The following is a 13,570-nucleotide window of genomic DNA, read 5'->3' on the forward strand; positions in this document are numbered from 1 at the left end:
TCACAATCTTCGGTGCATCCATGCACCTATAACAAGCGGTTTACAGTTTCTCCTTACGAGCCGCAGTAAGAAAGCGGGAGACGCGGTGGCTGTGTGTCCTCTCCTTGCACTGGCAGCCCGACAGTCTCACAACGTGTGAAGCGCTCCGTCCGTCCTAGCCCCTCCCCTACGCGTGACGACACAGGGACCTCGTGTCTTCCTCAGGATTCACAAAGACTATATATTTGTTTTTCATTTTTTGGACATTCCATTATCTTTTTTCACGTCTTCTATTTATTCACTTTGCACTTTATGATCGGATCTATTTGTGCAGTATTTTATTAAGATTGGTTTGGCACTTTAGTTAATTGATTAATGGACTTTGATTAGCAATTGCACTACGCACTTATATGAGTATTTTATTGGATTTATTGAAAGTATATGTTTGTATCTTTGATTTTTTCACATATTCAATGGCTCATTTTTCACAGTCTATATATATCATTAGTATATCGGACATTTATATTTATATTAATGAAGATTATTAGGGGTTCACCCAATTGAACTTTATATGCACCAGGTATTGATTGAAGTTATATATTACATATTATAGATTTTTATTATGCGCAACACATTTTATACATATTAAACTGAATATTAATATGTACAAACAGGATCTCATAAGAGCAATGTCACAGCAACTCAAAGACGCTAGGCGACAGTACAGCACAGTCTCCAAAAGGCTCTGTAGTCACAGAAACTAGAGAAAGACCACTACTTGAGTAAACTGGAAAATACATAAACAGCTACATGCACATAGCCTCTGTGAGAACACCTCTCACAGTAAAGTCCAGGGTAGGCCTGGGTACATTGGCAAGCAGCTCGAGGGATCTCTTAGCTGGCACCACAGGTGAACTGCTGGAGAAGTCCAAGGCTGGTACCATAGATGGGTGGCTGGAGATGTAGGGCCACTCCACTTGATGCATAGTAGCAATTGCCAGTAAGTCAGGGCTCATCAGATGCCATCCCTATGAGCTTCTGAGAGTAGGAAAAAGGAAAACATATTCCCTGGGCATGCCCAGGAGCCTAAATGATTATGATAAAAGGAGTTCCATAAGCATGTGTCTGTATTTGAACATCGTTAGAAAATGGAGCTATTGTTCATATAAAGAAAACTGCAAGACAGCCTCATTTTTTTCTCAAGACAGCGCTCCTTTAAAATGTTATGTTCATAAGTAAAAAGTCCTTATAGCGATTACACACCTTATTGTTTACGTGAACCCTATTATCTGTAGCAGATCAAAGTCAGTCAGGCTGTTTTTTTTTTTTTTCCTTTAAAAGAGAACTCGCCCAATGTATTTTTAAATTAAATCTACATGCAATATCTCATATTTGGGTGGACGCTGACAGATTCCTAACAAAGTCTGGAGACCTCCTCAGGGAAATAGGAATCTATTAAACCCTATTGACGTCATATTTGCTCTCACTTAGGCTGATTTCACATGGGCTGTCCGATCAGGTCAGTCTTTTAAGCAGATCTGATCGGACCATTCAAAGCTCTCTATGGTGCGACAGGACATGTGTTCACCAACACCTGTCGGCATCCGATCCAATAAAAACAGACGGTTGGGGGATCCATTCCCCATCCATCTGGCTCAGCGGGGATCAGTGGAGAGATCCCCCGCTGAGCAGGAAGATATGCCTGTGTAACAACCGGCCTTAAGAAATAGGTGGAGACAACATCCAGATTATTTTTCCCCCTGTGTGCTGTGGAAATCTGGTGAGTGGTTGAAACTATTGCCATCCAAACAAAACCTTAGATACGAATATACAATAAACATGTTCTATTGCTCCTAACACCTAAATTACCCTTTCATATCCTTTAAGCAGAACTTCAACCAAAAAAAAAAAAAAAAAAAAAAAAGTACCTGCTCCCCCACTTCCAGGTAGATCACCACGGCAACCTGAGCAGAAGTTCGCCCCCCCCCCCCCCCCCTCTATGGGAAGATCGGAATATCTTCTCTAATCGAGCTAGGGAACTTGTATTCTGGAGGCGCTACATAGACGATACGCTTTTTATCTGGAAAGGGAGCAAAGAATCGCTAAAAGTTTTTATGGACCAGCTAAATTGTAACACTTGGGGAATCAGATTCTCATACGAAGCGAGCCCCAAATCTGTAAATTTTTTAGATCTTGTGATTTTAAGACATGGCTCAGGTTTTATTACTAAAACGTATTTTAAACCTACCGACAAGAATGGTTTTATTACCATGGATAGTTGCCATCACCCAAACTGGTTGAGATCGGTCCCAAAAGGACAATTTAAAAGGATCAGACACAACTGCACACGAGAGTCGGATTTTAAAGAACAGACCAATGTCTTAAAGCAAAGATTTTTAGAAAAAGGATATGAGTAACAAATACTGGACCAAGAAATAGAACAAATTTGCCAACAGACCCAAGAAGACCTTATTGCACCTAAATTGGCCCATCAAACCAATAATTCTCATTCAAAATTTGAGTTTGCCTTTGTTACCCGCTTTTCCCACAACTACAGGTGGCTCAACCATGTTTTTAAGAAACATTGGAGCATTCTTCAAGGAGACAGAATTTTAGGACCTTCTTTGCCGGAAAAACCAAATATGATTTACAGGAAAGCAAGGAACCTAAAAGATCTAATTGCCAGTAATCCAGTAGAAAAACCAATAGTACCAAAAATTCTTCCCGAACATGAAAGGATTTTATCCATGTAAAAATTGTCAGATTTGTAAAAAAGCGAAGATGATACGAACAAATAAGTTCACATCTACCACCGTCGGAAAAGAGTATGCCATTAAAGAGTTTATCTCTTGCCACACCAAGGGAGTTATATACTTACTCCAGTGTGGGTGTGGCCAACAATACATTGGGAGAACTATACGTACTGCCAGTATCCGGGTAGGGGAACACCTGGCTAACATTAGAAAAGGGTTCCCAGGACACAGTGTCTCCTTACATTTCTCCAAGTGCCATCACAAAAATCGAAAAAACTTTAAAATTATAGTGATGGAGAAATACATGCTACATTGGAGGGGAAGTAACATGAAAAGATCCATCTCAAGAAGGGAAACCTTCTGGATCTATGAGATGAAATGTTTCAGGCCCTGGGGACATAACATTGAATGGGATATCAACGCCCACATAAACAATAGTTGATACCTTGTTTAGTCTTTCAGATTTTACTACATTTTACACTTAGATTTTAACTTTCACCATTTTAATAAAGACAAGATTTAATATGTATTTAATATATTTTAATATTTTAACATACTCTATTTATATATTTTAACCATTTTAAATAATCTATGCATTTTTGCTAGCAATATATGGGACCTTTTATTGTCCCGTTATTATATTCCCCCTTTTCCTAAGTTGTTTATGTATTTACATATATTTATATCTATAGGAAGTTGGGGATTTGCAGGCTTCCGGAGTCCTGAAATTAGTCATTCAGGATTGGGCCAAAACATATTGAGTAATTAGGGCAAGTCTCTTATATGGGGGAACATTATCAATTGTGAGGTTTATAGTCCCTTTTCATGAGAATATGCCACATCAATTAATGCCCACTTTGTTATACATCCATTGCGGACACCGGAAGCGAAAATCACCATAGAGCTTCATAAGGACGGACGTGGCGGCGCGCCCTTCCCTCCTGTCTCAGTAGAAGCCTGTTGAGAGGAAACGACATGAGAGGAGGCGTGTCGCGCCGCCACGTGACGTCACACACAAGCCCGGTCTGCAGCCGGGATCTGTGTACTGATTCGCATACAACGCTCGTATCCCCTGCATGAATGTAAGAGCAACATCTTTATCAATAAACATTTTCTCGGGGTATTATGCTATGGTCTTCTTTCTTTGCCCCACACATGTTTATTTGTGGAAGCCATAAGAAAATAGGAACCGATAGCAGGAGCGGGATTGCATCATCTGACAATTGATTAATGTATGAAGTTCGCAGCAGTGAATTCAGTTTGTGCTTGTCAAATCCTAATAGTTGGTAAGAGGCCATTCTTATCTTACCACGGGGTGACTCATTTAAGATATCTCCTTCTTGCCATCCAGTAGTGGAATTTTTCTGCACACGATTTTAATATCTTTGTTAAGGAGGCAAGCCTTTTGGTGGCGGGATCTTCAGTCACGGAGCACTGGATATAGCACTTCTAGTTTTCATTGATTTTCAGCACCTTGTTGAGAACACCATTTTGGACTTGATTATTTGGATTATTTTGGGACTTTTCATTTTGTTCATTTGTGCACTCATCCATACACGTGGTCAATTCACGTCATTGTGGATGTTAACACATTGGACACCCCTGGTCCTAATTTTGTAAACGCACATTCTATATATTTTGTTATGTGCACATTGTGATTTGTTACGTTTGGACATTGGTCCCTCATTTCAACCACACTCACCGTTTTACACATTTGTGCATCCACTATCAATTTGCACTATATTGTATATGTTTTTGTATATACACTTTGTGAATTGTTGATTTATATTTAGCGCACCTTTAATTTCACCATTCTATATCACTATACACAGTTCAGGTAGCAGCTTTAAGTTATCAGCGCACCCTCACATCACAAAAACATGTTCTATTGCTCCTAACACCTAAATTACCTTTTCATATCCTTTAAGCAGAACTTCAACCAAAAAAAAAAAAAAAAAAAAGGGTACCTGCTCCCCCACTTCCAGGCAGATCACCACGGCAACCTGAGCAGAAGTTCGCCCCCCCTTCATTCCCCCGCAGCCTTCTGGGACACGTCACAGGTCCCACAAGATTGTGGAACCATTCACCAAATTCAGCGCGGCTCGATAATGCGCAGCGGGAAGCCAGCTGTGAATGAAGCAGGGCTTCACTGCGGGTTTTTCTTAGTTATGATGCCAGTGCCAGGACCCGACGTTGATTGAAGAATAGGCTAGAGTGAGGACAGTGCTGGATCCTGGGGCAGGTAAGAGTCCTTAGAATAATAGTCAGCAGCAACAGTTTTTGTAGCTGCTGATTTCGATTTTTTTTTTTGGGGGGGGGGACTGGACCTGCTCTTTAAATATTTATTTCTTTAGCCAAGATTTCAAAAGTTGCTATGGCTGCCTGCTATGCTGGTGATCAGAAAGCAACTCTAAGCTAATGTAAGCGAGAGACCAAAAGAAGGAAAACTTTTAGTGAGAATCGGTTACTAGCTTAAAGAATAATTTTAGGTATAGATACATTTATATAGATACGTTGGTCCACCTTGGACCAATCTAAATATTCACGTACCATACCTATGCGTATACCTATGGGCATACCTAGACCCATTTAGAAACGGGAAATCACTGTAGGTACTCCTACTACATTGATCTTCACCAGCTTTTGGCACTGTGACGAGCAGCTGCCCTGCTGCATTCTGAATAAGAAAGGTTGACTGTTCAGCATTGGTGCCATTCAGAGATCGCTTTGAATTTTCTCAATGAAGGGAAAGCATTCTCTCATGGGACAAGGTGGATAGAAAATCCATTCCCCTGCCCGTGCCCAGCTAGTCCCCCTCCTGTGTTAGCTAAGTAGAAGAGCAGACACTGAGCAGCACAGACCCCAGAAGTTAGTAGAGATCACAGTAGTAGGAGGGTTTGCTACAGTGTTTTCCAGCTTCTAGAGGGATCCCACAGGTATAGTATATGTACAGTATAGTTGGGTCTATGTAAATATATCCACACCTGGAATTATTCTTTAAAGTGATTGTCAATGCTTTAAAAAAATAAAAATAAAAACAGGTTTATACTTACCTGCCCTGTGCAATTAAAATTGCACCGAGTGGCTTCAAACCCACCTCCAGCTCCCTCGTCACTGGCTATGAGTGACAGCTTCGGGAGCCAATGACTCCTGCTACCTCAGCAAAGCCTGAGAGACCAGGAAGTGACGGGAGAGAAGAGCTGCAGATGGGAACTTCGCTGGATCGAATGAGGGCTCAGGTAAGTACAAGGGGAGGTGAGGGGGAAATACTGATACCTAAAATTTTTCTTACCTTTATGCAAGGAATACTTTAAGCATTTCCAGTAATATCAACTATTTTACAGTTGTGCTAATAAGTTTACATACCCTGGCAGAATTTATGATTTCATGGCCATTTTCCGAGAATAAGAATGATAACACAAACTTTTCATTCACTCATGGTTAGTGTTTGGCTGAAACCATTTATTATCAGTCAACTGTGTTTACTCTTTTTAAATCATAATGACAACAGAAACTACCCAAATAACCCTGATCAAAAGTTTACATACCCTGGTGATTTTGGCCTGATAACATACACACAAAGGGGTTTGAATGGCTATTAAAGGTAACCATCATCACCTATGATCTGTTTGCTTGTAATTAGTGTGTGAGTATAAAGGTCAATGAGTTTCTGGACTCCTGACAGACCCTTGCATCTTTCATCTAGTGCTGCACTGATTCTGGATTCTGAGTCATGGGGAAAGCAAAAGAATTGTCAAAGGATCTGCGGTAGGATCAAAAAGGTAGTTGAACTGTATAAAATAGGAAGGGATATAAAAAGATATCCAAGGAATGGAGAATGCCAATCAGCAATGTTCAAACTCTAATCAAGAAGTGGAAAACGAGGGGTTCTGTTGAAACCGTACCGCGGTCAGGTAGACCAACTAAAATTTCAGCCACAACTGCCAGGAAAATTGTTCGGGATGCAAAGAAAAACCCACAAATAACTTTAGGTGAAATACAGGACTCTCTGAAAACATGCGGTGTGGCTGTTTCAAGATGCACAATAAAGCACTTGAAGAGGCACTTCCCCACAAACGCTTACTGTACAAACTAAGGAAGGTAGGTATGGACCATAGGGTGAATACCTGGATAGAAAACTGGCTCCAGGGGAGAGTCCAGAGGGTGGTGATAAATGGGGAGTACTCAGATTGGGCGGGTGTGGAAAGTGGGGTCCCCCAAGGTTCTGTCCTGGGACCAATCTTGTTTAATTTATTGATAAATGATCTAGAGGAGGGGATATCCAGCACAATCTCAGTATTTGCAGATGATACTAAACTAAGCATGCCAATATCTTCTATGCAGGATGTGGAAATCTTACAAGCGGATCTGAACAAAAAATAATGGGGTGGGCAACTACATGGCAGATGAGGTTTAATGTTTAAAAATGTAAAGTAATGCACTTGGGCGTCAGAAACACGAAAGCAAGCTACTCACTAGGGGGGGACCTCTGGGTGAATCTAAGATGGAAAAGGACCTGGGGGTACTGGTGGACAACAGGCTTGGAAGTGGCATGCAATGCCAAGGCGCTGCAAGCAAAGCCAACAGAATACTGGAATGTATAAAAAAGGGGATTCACTCCAGAAATAAAGAGATTATTCTTCCACTCTACAAGACTCTGGTCCGGCTACATCTGGAGTATGCTGTCCAGTTCTGGGCACCGGTCCTCAGGAAGGATGTGCTGGAACTGGAGAGAGTCCAGAGAAGGGCAACAAAAATAATTAGGGGAATGGAGGGCATCTGATATGAGAAAAAACTACAAGCATTGAACTTATTCTCTCTGGAGAAGAGACGCTTGAGAGGGGATATGATATCAATGTACAAATACTGTACTGTTGAGGACCCTAGCATAAGGAACAAACTTTTTAGAGAAAGGGAATACAATAAGACACGTGGCCACTCACTAAAACTAGAGGAAAAAGGGTTTAACCTTAAAATACGTAGGGGGTTCTTCACCGTCAGAGCACTAAGGATGTGGAATTCTCTTCCACAAGCAGTCGTATCAGCAGGGAGCATCGATAGTTTCAAAAAAACTATTAGATGGGCACCTTAAAGACCACAACATACAGGGGGTATACAATATACTAAACACACACACATCATGGGTTGAACTGGATGGACTGATGTCTTTTTTCGACCTCACAAACTATGTAAATATGTAAGAAAGATGGGCTGCATGGTCGAGTCGCCAGAAGAAAGCCATTACTATGCAAATGCCACAAAGTATCCCGCTTACAATACGCCAAACTGCACAGAGAAAAGACTCAAACCTTCTGGCACAAAGTCATTTGGAGTGATGAGACCAAAATTGAGCTTTTTTGGCCACAACCACAAACGCTACATTTGGAGAGGAGTCAACAAGGCCTATGATGAAAGGTACACCATTCCTACTGTGAAACTCGGAGGTGGATCGCTGATGTTTTGGGGATGTGTGAGCTACAAAAGGCACAGGAAAATTTGGTCAGAATTGATGGCAAGATGAATGCAGTATGTTATCGAAAAATACTGGAGGAAAATTTGCATTCATCAGCCCGGAAGCTGCGCATGGGACATACTTGGACATTCCAACATGACAATGATCCTAAACACAAGGCCAAGTTGACCTGTCATTGGCTACAGCAGAGTAAAGTGAAGGTTCTGGAGTGGCCATCTCAGTCTCCTGACCTCAATATCATTGAGCCATTCTGGGGAGATCTCAAAACGTACAATTCATGCAAGACAGCCCAAGAATTTATAGGAACTGGAGGCTTTTTGCCAGGAAGAATGGGCAGCTTTACCATCTGAGAAGATAAAAAGCCTCATCCACAAATACCACAAAAGACTTCAAGCTGTCATTGATGTTAAAGGTGCAATATACAGTATTAAGAACTGGGGTATGTAAACTTTTGATCAGGGTCATTTGGGTAGTTTGTGTCTCCACTGAAGCTTTATCACTAATCCTTGTTTCCACAACAACACAAAAATTTCAAAATACAGTTGTCATAGGGACAGAAAGTGAGGTGAAATCTTCTGAACAGGGGTACAGACAGCAAAACAAATGGTACAGGGGTGTTAACCCTGCCCTATGCTATCCAAAAACCTAAAAATGATTATTTTGGCTGGAGCTAAACTTAAAAAATGTACCTGTTCCGTCTTACAAACAAAATTGACTTAAGAACAAACCTACAGTCCCTATCTTGTTTGTAACCTGCGGGCCGCCTGTATTAGAGTAGGCTATAATAGTGGTTTTATGCAACTTAAAAACTACACAATTTCCAGTTAAAAAAATCAGTCTAGAGCTCTAGATGCATCAATGGTACATTCAGTTTTAAACTTCCTTGAATCCGTTACTATACGCCTTATAAAGCTTGGTTTCCACTAGCGCGACTTGCTGTGCGACATGTCAAGTCGCACAGCAAGTCAAAAGCCATTGTTTTCAATTCAGCCCATTTCCACTGCCGTGACTTGAGTTGCGGCCACTTCAAAAGTAGTTCGTGCACTACTTTTGAGCCAGCTTCAGTGCGACTTCCCTCTATAACGAGGGACAAGTCTCACTGAAAGCCGCAAACAACTTTAGCTACGAAGTCGCGCTAGAAGTAGCACGACTTCGTAGCCGCACTAGTGGAAACCGAGCCTAAATGTATACCTGATCCTAATGAACCCTAATAAAACATACAAATCAAAATATTGGTATTGGCTGGTGTAAACGAACTTATCTGCAGAACTGTGCCAGTCATTATGAATTCCAGGGATTGTTTCTACTTTTATTAATCCAGAAATTGTGTACAATAGGGGAGATTTACTAAAACTGGCACACACCAAATATGGTGCAGCTGTGCATAGTAACCAGAGTCTAGGTTTACGCCCTGGTTCACACCAGGGGAAACGGTCAAGCAACTTGACAGTTCAAAGTTACAATTCAAAGTTGCATGACAAGTCGCACTCCATTTGCAGCAATGGAACTATTCATATCGCTGCGACTCAAGTTACAGTGACTTCGAAAAAGGTTCCTGCATTATTTCTGTGCGATTTCAATGCATCTTGCATTAACATCTGTTAAATGAAAAATCACATGGACGTCAGCAAGCTGCACATAAAATCGCACTGATAGCCAGCTTTGAAGTTGCACTGAAGTACTGTGACTTCAAAACCGCACTGGTGTGAACTAGGGCTTATGGTCAAAGTTTAACTGAAGAAGCTGAAGTTCGAAGTCGATTAGTTACAGCTGCACCGGATTCAGTGCACGTCTTCCTCACAGCATACAATTTCTTGGTTAATAAGAGAAGAAACAATACCGGGAATTTTTCACATCAATTATAGATAATAGTTACTATACCTTGCACTGGCACTGGCACTTTAGGATAACATTTTAATTCATTATTTGGTCCATCTAAAGAGTTTAAGTAGTCTATTTCTGCTAGATTGGAATTTAATAGAATTTGCGCTAGTTTTTTCTTCCCTTAAATCAAGGATGAAGCTATTCCACAGCTCTTGTCAAAACAAGCTCTGCAGCAAAGCTAGAATGGTATTATTCTAAAAGTGAAAACAGACGACTCTTTAGAGTTGATAAACCTGACATACATTTTGATTCTAGGTGTAAGGGCAATACAAATAGAAGTCTTCCAAACTGCCAAATACAGCATAAAATATAAACAGATATCAGAGCTTCTGCAAAATCAAGATGAACTATGGAATTATGAATTTAAAACTAGTCACCACTAGGCTATTCTATACTTAAGTGGAACTTCGCCCCAAAAGGGAAAGTTCCACTCTTCCCCCCACCCCCAACATTTTTGGCACTTTTTTTTGGGGGGGGGGGGTGTATGTGGTATGTGGTTTCTAGTGGAAGTTCTCCTCTCCCCCCATTCCTTCTGGGACACATCACAGGTAACAGGATGCTGAGGGACCGTTCACAAAGCGCAGCAGGCACGCTCGTGCATTCGCACTGGGCAGCCGGCTGTGAAGCTACAAGCATTCACAGCTCGCTGCCACAATTCATATGCGGGTGCTGGGCAGTGAAGAACAAACCGACCCAGGTAGGCACAGTGCTGGATACTGGGAAATGTGAGGGTTCAGCTTTTGTAGCTGCTGACTTTAGATTTTTACAAAAGTGACTAAAGAACCACTTTAACTATATGACTGACAAATTATATGAAGGCGTAATCAATCAAATGTTTGCCACAACAGAAAGTGGGGGATTTGGGTAAACCAGAAATGTCCTATATTCTAATTTCCAGAAAAATGCATACTGGCCATTTCCCAGAAAATTGATAACTTTCAGCTGCAAATAGCTGGTTCATTTTTATAATTGTTTCCAAAAAAAAAGTACAACATTTTCGATTCCTTGGGGCAAAAAAAAAAAAAAAAACTACACAGAAAAAATATGGTGATTAATCGAGATGGCATTTTTGCCAAAAGGAATCTTTTTATAATGCAGTTGGCAAGTATAGTGGCAAGAAAGTATACGAATCCCTGAAATTAACTGGTTTTCACAAAAGACAATAACACACAGCAGTTCTAATTTCTTGTGTGATTATTGAACACACACTCTAAACATTCACAGTGCTGAAAAAAAAAAGTAAGTGAACCCTTGGAGTTAAATAGCTGGTCGAACTTCCTTTGGCAGCAATGACTTCAAGTTACAGCTTTCAGTAGCTCCGGATCAGACCTGCACATTCTGTAGGAATTTTTGACCATTCCTTTACCACTGCTGTAGCTCAGACACATTGGTAGGATGTATGGTGTGAACAGCAATCTTGAGGCCATTCCACAATATCTTTCTTGATTAAGGTCTGGGCTCTGACTGGGCCATTTCAAAAGAAGAATTTTATTTTTCTGAAACCAGTCTGTGGTGGATTTACTTCAATGTTTAAGCCTGGACAGGAAGAACTGTCCGACAGACGAGACCGGAATTCGATCTTGTATCCTAATCGGATCAGTTCATGAACCCATTTGTCCTGAATCAAGGAGGTCTGGGGTTCCTGGAAGAATCGAAGATGCCCCCCCCCCCCCCCAGACTCGGGTGAGGGCGCCCCTTCATGCAGCCAAGGACTTGTCTGCAGGTCCAAATTGGCCGGACTTAGATTTTCCCCGACCATGGCTTCTTGGAACCCCTAGAAGACCTAAACGGTTTACCTTTTTCTTGCGATCCGGAGGCACAAATAAAAGACGTTTGTGAGCAGTAAAGGAAGGTCCCCGCTTAGTACGCGGAACATTGCTCTTAGAGGATTGAGGCAGATTAGTGCTCTTACCACCTGTGATACCTTTGATCAACTCTTCCAGGGAGGATCCAAACAGCCTCTCCCCTGTAAAAGGAAGATCAGTCACAGCCTTCTTAGAAGCCTGGTCAGCCGACCAGCATTTTAGCCATACCATGCGCCTAATAGCAATCCCCACTGCTGACGTCCTGGCCTCCAACAAAGTTGAGTCCAGGGACGTATCACACATGAACACCATGGCTTGGGTCAACTGGTCTATTAGTTCCAGTACTGTAGGGGGAAGCCGTGCCGTTTCCAAGTTACTTTTTAGTAACCTCACCCATTCAGTAGCAGTCTGCGCTACTAAAACAGTCACAAAGGTAGCCTTTAACATGTGACCTACTACCACATGTAAATGGCGGGACAAGGATTCCACCCGTCTATCCACGGGATCCAGAAAGGTTGGAGTACCAGAGTCGCTTTATTCAACCTGGCCACCGGAGAATCCACCACCAACAAGTGCTTAGTGCGTCGCCATTGTTCATCCACAATAGTATGAAACAATCCTGGACAAGGTAATACCTTGCCGGATTTACGGGATCTGCAGGAGCCAAAAGACACCTGCGTGTCTGATGCTGTACGTTCATCAGCCAATTTTAGGGTTTCCCACACAGAAACTATCAGGGCTTCCACCAATGCGCGGTGGCGGATGAGGACAGGTCCTTTTCACCATCAGAACATGAAGACACCGACCCATCAATAATCCCTGATTATTATGTAATAATAGCAGAGCAGAAGAGGAAAAAAACCCACAGGCAGACTCAGTATTGTTACCAGACCACAGAGAAGCATCCAGCCGGATCAGTGGAAGCTCTGCCTCTATCATTACAAGCCATGCCCCATGCCTGTCCATTACACAGACCTCAAGAAAATGGCCGCTCATACATTCTGAATTGGGAAGTATAGAAAATGGCTGCCCATGCAAACTAATGGGAACACAGAGATCATGAAAAACAGCAAAATGGCGGCCCCCATGGCGCGCCATGCGGTCTCCAGGACCCCTCCAAAGAGGTCCCAGAGCAATAGGCATCTAAAAAGGTGCCTAGCCAGGGACGCCACCCAGGACAATCCACCCCCCTCAAATAAGGGCCATAACGGCCGCATTATTACCGCGCCCCCCCCCCCCCCCCCCCAAGGTAAAACCTGCTAGGGGTAGGGGAATGCCAAGGGGTACACCAGATTAGTCCTCCGGGGTGCCAGAGAACCGAGGGAGCCCCTAAGGTCTGACAATTCCAGAGAGGGGCCTGCAACAGCCAAGCGTGTTTTGGGGGGCCATTTTACTCACCATACCACAGTACCAGGTGGGCCCCACTCGTAAACAGATCACCTCCCACCCAGGATGGGGGTGCTGTCAACCAAGGGGAAGCTGTGACTCAGGGCATTCCATCGAGACTGTCCCCTCGCAGGCTCGTCCCCATAAGTCGGTCATGCTCGCTGGCCAGGCTGGGAGACCTTAACCTCTTGCTGACCGCCCACCGTAGTATTACTGCGGCAGGGCGGCTTGGCTGCGCAAAATCACGTAGTACTATGTGATTTGGTGCACAAGGTCTTGGCGGCGTTTAG

The 13,570-nt window shown here is 42.5% G+C and overlaps 1 protein-coding gene across 2 annotated transcripts in view; it reads right to left on the reverse strand.

Annotated features, from left to right (window-relative positions):
• FOXK1 (forkhead box K1) overlaps nucleotides 1-13,570 on the reverse strand; it is a 210,820-nt gene that overhangs the window by 115,570 nt on the left and 81,680 nt on the right. The gene's annotated exons all lie outside the window — the stretch shown is intronic.

Source organism: Pelophylax lessonae (genome assembly GCF_965119305.1).
Source record: "Pelophylax lessonae genome assembly, chromosome: 6".
Classification (NCBI taxonomy): domain Eukaryota; kingdom Metazoa; phylum Chordata; class Amphibia; order Anura; family Ranidae; genus Pelophylax; species Pelophylax lessonae.